Source organism: Nelumbo nucifera, chromosome 4, assembly GCF_055504915.1.
Source record: "Nelumbo nucifera cultivar China Antique chromosome 4, China Antique-T2T, whole genome shotgun sequence".
NCBI classification, from domain to species: Eukaryota; Viridiplantae; Streptophyta; class Magnoliopsida; order Proteales; family Nelumbonaceae; genus Nelumbo; species Nelumbo nucifera.
Window position 1 is genome coordinate 32,925,978 of NC_142652.1, and position 10,268 is coordinate 32,936,245.

At 32.0% G+C, this 10,268-nt stretch overlaps 2 pseudogenes; one reads left to right on the top strand and one right to left on the bottom strand.

The window, feature by feature from the left end:
* Positions 1-988: 988 nt before the first annotated feature.
* On the bottom strand, positions 989-5,332 carry LOC104610006 (transcription repressor MYB6-like; annotated as a pseudogene).
* A 226-nt stretch (positions 5,333-5,558) lies between these two features.
* On the top strand, positions 5,559-8,689 carry LOC148792142 (protein FAR1-RELATED SEQUENCE 5-like; annotated as a pseudogene).
* The last annotated feature ends 1,579 nt before the right edge of the window (positions 8,690-10,268 follow it).

Below are 10,268 nucleotides of genomic sequence, written 5' to 3' on the forward strand. Positions count from 1 at the left end.
ACTTTAGCAGAATTTTACTTAAAGGGGAGGAGGTAAGTATCCCAAAAGTGGTGGGAGGGGAGAAATTGCTTCTGGAAGAGGAAGAGCAGACGACGGTTTCCTTGACAGTCTGGTGATGGATGCACATACGAGCGTTGGTAATTAAGGGAACCCTCAAAGAAAGAGAGGGAATGTTTTGAAAAAGAATGGATATAAGACTATGAAAATGGCAAAAACCTTTGGGTTGTTCTTATTAGGGGGAGAAGAAAATGCGAAGGATGTTTTTAAAAGTCTGGAGGAGGAAGAAAGGGAGGCAAAGGAGGACGAAGAGCGGGAGGAGGAGGAAAACAGAGAAGAAAATGAATCCCTAAAAGAAGCAGACGAAGTCTTTACGCTTGGGGGTCTGCCGGGAAGCAGAAAATTAAGAAGGTTGATTGAGTTATATTTAGATTGCTCAGTGCAAGTGGCTAAAGATTTGAAAAATCACAGCCCTAGGGGAAGGTGTAGAAAAAGAAGGGGTCATTAGTTCTATAAAGAATGTTTTAATTAATTCACACCCAATCCACCCATTTGCCACCCCTACTTGGAAAGAAGAGAATCAACATATAGTCTGTACTGGTGAGTTGTATGAAGTATGAACATTAATATATTGCATTATAATACAACTAATTAATTAATAAAGAAGAGAAAGAAAAGGAAAGTGTTGTGCAGCTTAACCAAATGAACTGCAAAATAACACCATTTTTATCTATACTTCTCGTAAGGTTTATTAAATCAATTAATAATCCATAAGTTTACATGCCATGGTTCGACTAACAATCCATAAATGAAAGTGAACACTTTAATTGTAGGATTTCCACACGCATGCATGGTTAGTTTACAATCAGGAGCAATCTTAATTAAGACTTCTATATAAAGAAAAACTCTAGTAGACATTTGGTCCTTAATTCCAGTAATTTTTTCATTCAAATAATAACTAATCTCACATCTATCCTCCCAAATAAATTTACTAAGAAGTAATATCCATTTCTAATGATAATAGGTCCCAAATGTTTCCATTAAAATTCAAGTAGTTATCCCGTTCATCAGTACTGTTGCCTGTTTCCAAAGAACAAGTGTTTCCACCCTCTGTTGTTGGTTGCATCTCTTTAACCGCAAGTCCATTTTCTTCAGACCCAGTAGCAGAACTACGTACTGATAGGGCAGGAGGTCTCCATCTTAGTTTCATCTAAGACACTCTTCCACCATTGCGAAAGATCGTCTGCAGGCGGTGGAAGACTAGGCATTTCTCCTGATTGCTTACTTGTGCCCACAGTGGTATAATTATCAGAGGCCGCCTTGTTAAGCATTTCTCCTGATTGACTCGTAGTGCCCACAGTGGTTTGATCAGCCAATCGTTTAAACCATCGAGAGCTTTTTGAGAAGGTACAAGGTTGAGGCCTGATAGCTTTGATCTTCTCAACTGTGGCTTGGGTTTTCTCCCCTTCTTCTTTGCAAACAAGCTTCTAGCTCAACCGAGTTTTGCAATAGTTCTTTATATCGTCTGCTGTTCTTCCGGGAAATCTGCCGGCAATTAACGACCATCTGAGAATTAAAAGAAGAGAAAGATAATATTTTAGTCGATCTGCTCTTCTGAAGGAACTGATCGATCAGCTGGTCATCTCCAAGATGATCTATTTCAATGCCATTTCAACCGTATGGAACTTGAGCCACTAACGAAACGAACATGGTGGCCTATAACCTTTGGATTTCCATTCTTTTTCTCTAGCTCCATCAGACTTTCTGTTGATTGTATTGGTCTCCAAGAGGCCAATCACTTAAGCTTTCTACAATTGTGGACATGGATCGCCAATGATATTAAAGACTCACATTCAACATCTGCATATATACTGAAAATTTTCCATATCATTTTCCACTTGGAATGATACGCGCGTACATTCATGCTTATATATGTATACACACACTCATACTAGCGGGGACCGGGACCGGGACCCACGTGATGGATAGGATTTGTTAAGGGAAAGTGAATAGGATTTGTTAAGGGAATTTGAAATAATAAAACTGATAACTATTATAAGGAAATAATGTAATATTGTTTAATATAATTAATTTTTATTTTAGCAAATTTGGATTAATTATATTAATAATTGTTAACAAAACAATAATTTACTGCTAATTACTTAATAAAATAATTATTTTTTCCATTTTATTTGTTAGTTGTTCTATTTTATTTATTCTACTTTATTAATGGTTAAATATAATATTTTGTAAACATTACTTAAATATTTAAAATACTTAAATATTAATAAATATATAAAATTAGATCGTAATCATAATTAAATTAATCTAAGCCCGACCTCGAGGTTTACTTTGGATTGGGCTTTGGTTGATTGTCAACATGATCTAACCACCCAAGTTACACCTCGAAGATTAATGTGACATTCGTAATTAGATTTAACCAAACATTTTTGGGGTTTTTAACTATTTTTAGTTAAAAATTGTTAATATTGAAGCTAAAGGAATTATGAGGGATGGGATACCCCTATTTTGTAGCCTAATGAATTAAAAAAGTAAATATATCGAGCAAGAATTTTACAATGTATTAACAGTTTTTTTTGAAGAGTAAAAGGTAAATATTTATTAAAAGCATAAAACAATTTTTAAGGTTGCTTGGCCCACCCTAGCCCACACCCTAAGCATAATAATATTTGTCTGGGCCTAAGGTAGGGATAGACTTGTCCCTGGCCCACACCCACACCCTGTTTGATAGTTTGATGAAATGCGAATTTAACCCCATCCGATCCAACTAAAATCCGAATTTAATAAAAATTATCATTTAATGTATTTATGTGGTATAATTATGGTATTATATATAATTATATAAAGTTTATAATTGATAGATTTAAAATTTTATATTTATATACATCTATTACACACACACACACACACACACACACACATATATATATATATATATATATATATATATATATATATATATACTTTAAAAATAATTAATTTTTTTAAACGTTTTTAACATTTTGGTCATTTTAAACACAATAAGATGGTTATAGATTAAATCTAAATTAGTTAAAAAATCCAACATAATAATTGGATATAGAGATTTCATAAATGGATGCAGATGCAAATGCAATTGGATCAGATCTAAACATGATCCATTTACAACTCTACTACCTATATTATGTGTGGGCTTGATGCAGTTTTGATCTAGACCTAACTCAAAAGAAAATAGTTGCTTAAGCTTGAAAATATGATTATTGGGTTGGGCTAAGTTATAAATGATCACTTGTAAGTATGAAGTCTTATGACATTTCTAGTTAGGCCATTATAAGTTTTACTATTTTAGTTAAGTTTTATAATTTTAAATGGTATGCAACTGATGTATTTTATTACTTTTAAAAATTTTTTGTACTTCTTATTATTAATATTAATTATCTTACTAATGTTAGTTATTTTTAAATAGAATTTAAATATATTTTAATTTTTAATCTCTAAAGTACTATTTTTTAAATTTAATATTTTTTTATTAATTTTAATTAGTAGATTTCAAATTATAATTTATTGACAATTAACCAGCTAAATAGAATTTGAATATGAAACAAATAAATAGAATTTGGATGAGAATAAAATTCTCTTTGTCTTGGAAATACAATAGGCTAATAGTGGAAGAAGCCTCTAGAAATATGTTAAAATATGTTAGTGATGTAAGGGATGGGACCTATATCTTAGAATTCCCTCTCTCTCTCTCTCATTATTTTTTGGTGATTAACTATTTATTATATTTTTATTAATTAATTTTTAAACTGTTACTTGTTTATAGGATGGGTTGGGCCCATGGTGGCCTCTCCATTTTCTCCCTTACCCAACTAGGCTTCTCCTTAGTTCCCACTCCTAAAAATATCATTCCATACACTTTCAGCTTGTCACCTCACCACCCCATTTTCCTAATCTCTCTCTCTCTCTTTCTCTCTCTCTCTCTCACTAAGGTTTCCAATCACCTAAATCATCTCATTTCCTAAAATTTCTTCTAAACTATTTCCCCACCTAAAATTTCCTCCTAAAATAATTCATAATCTCGCCTCCGCCCTCCTCTCTGTCTATTATTTTCATCTCTATCTCTATCCACCTTGCAAATACATGCATTTAATTTCTCATTATATAATGTATTAAAATATTATCATTTTAGTTAATTTTTTTTGAAAACAGTTTAACTGACAACTTAAATATTGGAATAAGATGAATAAAAAGTATCTAGAAGAATAATAAGAGAAACATGGATAATACAATAAGACAAATAATAAAAGTAAAGTAAAAATTTAATAATTAACTAAAATCTTATTATAATTATAAATAATACAATTACAAAATTAAATACAGTTAACAAACTAAGTAGATTTAATTACTGTTATTCATTAAACACATAATTAATTATAGTTAACTAATTAAGTAGACTAGATAATTAATTATGATTAATTAATTAGTTAAAGAATTACTCTAAATAATTGATAAGTAATTATAGTTAATTAATTACCAAACTTTTCAAAAATTTTATTTAATTATAAGTGACCATATTTAATGAATTATTTAAGTAAAACATCAATAATTAAAATAATATTACTTTAATAAAAAATTACTGTTAAATTAGTGAATTTACCATAATTTTGTTAACTAAAATAACTAATTATTTAAGTAAAATATCACACTAATTAAAATAATTTCATTAAGTAAATTAATTTTACAGTAATTAAGTTCAGTCCTAACCATTAGAATTGAGCTTAAGGCCCAAGCTTGAGGTCAATCGGGGTCTATCCAACCCGAGCCGAACTCACACTAAAATTTGATACACTCAGATTGGGCTCAGGCCTTGGATGCCGGGCTTGGATTAGTCAATAAACACACCAGAATTAATCATTTAGTTCCATACTACATTCAAACAGGGCTCCATTAAATTAACTTTGGAATTACCTGTTCCCTAAGAGCTTATGAAACCTTATAATGAGATCAACTTCATCTGACGTGAATTCCCCTCTCTTGATACCCGGCCGGAGATAGTTCAACCATCTAAGCCTACAGCTCTTTCGACATCTATTCAGCCCTGATAATGCAATAACAATAACAATCAAGAAAGGTGGAAGAAATAAAAAAATATAAATCGATCATCAGATATATAAACCATAGACGAAGAACAAATAAACAGTGTAGATAGGTCGGTACCTGCTCTAAGAGGAACCTTACACCACTTGCCTTCTCCATACCTCTCAATGAACTTCCTCAGAAGAATATCTTTTTCTTCAGTCCATTTACCTTTTCTCAAACCCAAACCACCATCCATAACTTCAGAAGATCGCGTTTTGCTCTGCATGCTGCAATGCCACCAGCCCACGGTACCAAATCCATTTATTTATATTCTCGTCTCCATTCTTTCAGGCTTACAAACTCTGCTACGTGCATATATCCCCAACCACATACGTGAGGCTTCAATTCTCTGTTTCTGAGAAAGCTCAACTTACCGATTATTATCAACGAACCCGGATTTCCTGCACTTGGTATGGTGTGGGATGTGGTATACTTCCAATGAGATTCAGCCACGTCCCACTCCACATGTATTCCCAATTCACATGTGCAGATGTGGTTTAACGGTAAGATTAGGGGTGTTAGTCTCCAATTTGACTGCCCAGTCGAACTAGGAAAGAGGCTAAACAAAAAAAAGGAAACTGAAGCTTTTTCAAATCCAGACGCCATTAACAACCAATTTTTAGAAAAGTGAAAAGTGTTTCTTCTTTGGGCGGCATTGAGAGAAGAGATTTGCTAAGAACGGTGAAGAGTGGTTCTTTGGGCAACATTAACAAGAAATTTGCAGTTGTTTGAACAGTACACAGTGACGAATCACAAGTAATTTCCCACCAAAATTGTGACATCTTACATCTTACTCCTTTTTATAGACTGATTCTGTATACATCACTACTTTTAACCCCACCAAACCACTGCTATCAAGTTTAAATTATTTTAACCGCACTAAATCTCTGTTACTATGACAAATAGTTCAGAGAGTTGAAATTTCAGCCCATATTCTTATCCATTTGATGGGACATGTTTAGAATCAATTTTGTATTAAATAGTTACAACTTTACGGGTACTATCACTTGGGAGTTCAAAATATTGGGCGATTGACATCTAAGGTCGACATTGAGTAGGGTACAAATACTTTTATTTATTTATTTATTTTGCTTTGGTTCAGGGTATGAATACTTATTATCTTCATTTAATAAATCATTATATATGGACAATAATATTAATCCTTAACTATAATTCTACAAAATAAAGTGCCAATCTCTACCTACAATTTTAGATTCTAATATTCCTACTTGTTTTTCTAGTTCCCTCTTTTCATTTTATTCTTTTATTCTTTAATTTTATAATGGTATTTGTATATGAGTAACCGCATTAGGAATAAAGAATTATACTCAGTTTTCTATGTGGACAATCTTTTAGTTGTTTTGTAATATATTTAAAAGTTCTATCTCATAATTTTACAGAATAATGGAAGTTGGAGTAGGCTTGTTTTTGAACCCGATGGTGAAAAGGAACAATACGTGACCACTAATTTGTTTGAAAAGCCTATTGACCTAGATAAAGGAGAACCTATTATTAGCGATTTGACTACAAATGAAGAGCAACAAGGATTAGATGAAAGTATAAAAAGGAAGCTTAAAGAAAAATGTGCTCCCAAAGTTGCCATGAAGATGAAGCATATGATTTTTACAATAGGGATTTAGTACTCCAAAGTCGAATAGAAATATTTGTCGCTCTATTATTAGAAAGTTTTGTTGTTCTAAAGAAGGAAAGCGTCTACAGGATAAACATAAGGCTAATGTCATGTATCCCCAGCTAGATGCCTGGCAGAAATGAGGACAAGTCTTCAAGAGGATTACCACTTTCGAGTGATAAGTTTCAATGTTGCAACTCCTAATAAATCACACATGCTAAGGTCTCAAAAAGGATCTCGAAGGAAAAAGGCAGACAAGTTAAAATAGTCGATGATTCTAGGATAGCTCCAAAAGCATGTACGGAGTTTATGGCAAGGGAATCTGGTGGGCGCCAAAATGTTGGATTCACTTGTGTTGATTTAAAAAATTATTTGCGCTTGTATTGGACTGGGAAAATGGAAAAGGGAGAAGTTGGTGATATTTTGCAGTATTTTCAAGATAGACAATTTGGAGATTCATCTTTTGTCTATGCAATCCAATTGGATCAAGCTGAATTAGTGACAAACATATTTTGAGCCGATGCATAAATGGTAATTGATTATGGTCATTTTGGTGATGCTGTGTGTTTTGACACAACATATAGAACAAACAATGAAAATAGACCATTTGCGGTTTTTGCTGGAGTGAATAATTATAAGCAATCAATCATTTTGGTGCTGCATTACTATATGATGAAACTGCAAAAACATTTGAGTGGTTGTTCAAGATTTTTGTAAAAACAATGGGTGAGAAAAGAACAAACACAATTTTAACTGATGATGATGCAGCCATGGCAAAGGCAATCTCTTCTGTGTTACCTAAATCACATCATCGACTATGTGTATGGCATATGCTCCAAAATGCTGCTAAACACCTTAGTAATATATTTGAGAAATTTAAGTCATTCTCTAACGATTTTAGCAAATGTGTGTATGAATACGAAGAAGTCGATGAATTTGAAAATGCATGGGAAAGTATGATTGAGAAATACAATCTTCAAGACACCGATTGGTTGCAAAAGTTGTACGACAAAAGGCAAAAATGGGCTTTAGTGTTTGGACGTCAAACATTTTCTGTTGGCATGAGCACTACACAAAGAAGTGAGAGTTTAAATAATTGTTTGAAGAACTATCTCAACATCAAGCATAATTTGTGAAGATTTTTTTGACATTTTGAAAGAGTGGTTGCTGATAGGCGATATGAAGAGTTAAAAGCGGAATTTGCAGCACCACAAAGCTTTCCAACATTGTCAGTGCAATTAGATATATTGAATCAGGTTGCTTGCATATATACTCCACCTATTTTTTCTATGTTTTATACTAAAGTATTGCAACAACTAAATTGTAGAATTGATGAAGATCATGTTTTGTCTGAAACAATAACTGAATATATAGTGAGCGTGTCTAAAAAAAAGCAACACAAAGTTACTTTTGATTCATCAAATGATTTAGTTAGTTGTAATTGCAAAATAATTTGAATATGTTGAGATTTTATGTGGACATGCATTGAAAGTGCTTGACTATGAACACGTTATAATGATCCCCTCATGTTATATATTGAAAAGATGGACTATTGATGCAAAGGTGACATCTATTGCAGTTTCATGTAGCTTTATTAAAAATTTGGATCAAAGCATAAGAAGAAAAATGCATTACAAAGAGTTGAAGCATTTGTTTACCCAAATATCAGGTAGAGCTATACATGCTGAGGATGCATATAATGTTGCTATGGAGGTTGCAGAAAAGTTTTTGAAAGATGTTACTGAATGTTTAAAAAACTCAAAAATTGATCAACCATGTGATGCATCAAATAGTTTGGGAGTAGAAATCAATGATACTATCAATTCTTCTTTCACAAATCTTGATGGTAGAAATAATGCCATTATCACCGAAGGAGTTGCATTAAAAACAGCGAAAGGAGTTAAACACAAGAATGCCTATTGACGAACATTCTATCGAACAACCTATACAGGTATTTTTTTTTTTTAATTCATAAAATTAAAAATTTACTTTTATTTTACTTTTTACTTATGATCGCTAATTAAATTGTGACAATGTAGAAATTTGGAGGTGGAGGTGATATAAATAAGAAGAGGACAAAAGTAACAAAGTCAAAGGAAGTTGATGAACCTCCCCGATCTAGACAGGTATTGCTTTGATTAAATTATGAATGTGTTTTATTGTTTTGATACTAAAGTTTTTATATTAATAGGATTCATGGTTCAAAGAGAATAGCTTGAATAAAAACAATGCGCTCCATCATGTCCAAGTATAAAGTTGGCAGACTTGGTCTTTATCACTTAACTTATAAACTTTGATTATTCTAACCAGATTTTATGATTAATGAAAAGTATTAAAGTGAGCAGAACTTATTGTCTCTAACATTTTGGTCAAAGTCCAACCACAGAAATTATAACTGGTTTGCAAAATGTTGGTACCATTGCTTCAATATTTTATCTAGTTTAATAAATGTATCTTTCTTATATATACATATGTATTTTTTGTCACAGCCATTGTCGAATTATTGCATGCATGATCAGTCCAACCATTTATTTAGTGAAGGTAGCATGTCTCAATTATTACAGGTGAGCCGTGCATATGATTATATTTTAAGACCACTCTATTTAATTTTCTAAACTTGCTATAGTTGTTTTCCATTTTTTTGTTTTTTAGTTGTAATTATTCATTCATATGTGTTTTTATAGGCACAATTATCAAGCAATATTTTTAAAAACTCTACACATGGCTACTCTCATATGAGTCGGGTCAAGCCTTCCATTTTCTCAAAGAATTATCTTTTAGTTTCTAGTCATGAGTGTAATAACATAATTTTATTTGACATTTATTAGCAGGGATTGTAGAATATCTACAAGTAATGACCTCTAGCAATTTGGAAGTTGGAAATGACGATCCAAAGGTTTGTTTTCATAAGTTGATTGATAAAAGTTTTTTTTTCTCAAATTTCCTATGTTTTAAAATATTGGACCACTAATTTAATTTTATTAACTTTTGGCTTTCAGGTTGAATTTCTCTTGGGGATTACACACAGTGCAGAAACTAGCAATGTGGACCCACCAAAGAAGTCAAACACATAAATAATGATTCACATTAAAGGATTTTTTTTTTTTTTTTTACAATGCATTATAGCATTTATTTTGGTTTTAATAGGTAGAACCTATCAAAAATGGTAAAAATGTATTTTTTATTCAACTTGCAAGATTGATTAAACTTCAAATTTTCTTTTCTTTTTCTTTTGTTTTACGAATGTTATTGATTTTTGAAGGTTAACATGGTTGATTGGCATATAAATTAATCTGCTCGAGTGCGGATTGAACGGTCCGATCGTTTGACTTGAATGGTTGGTCAGTTTTGACAAAAAAATAAAAAATTTAAAAACCTTAAAAAAAATGAAAACCGGTCAAAACCGTTCGAACAGTTAACTGTCTAGGTCAATGGTTTGTTGACCGAAATGAAAAATATGGTTTTGGGGAAAATTGGAACCAGTCACTTAACTGGTTCCCGA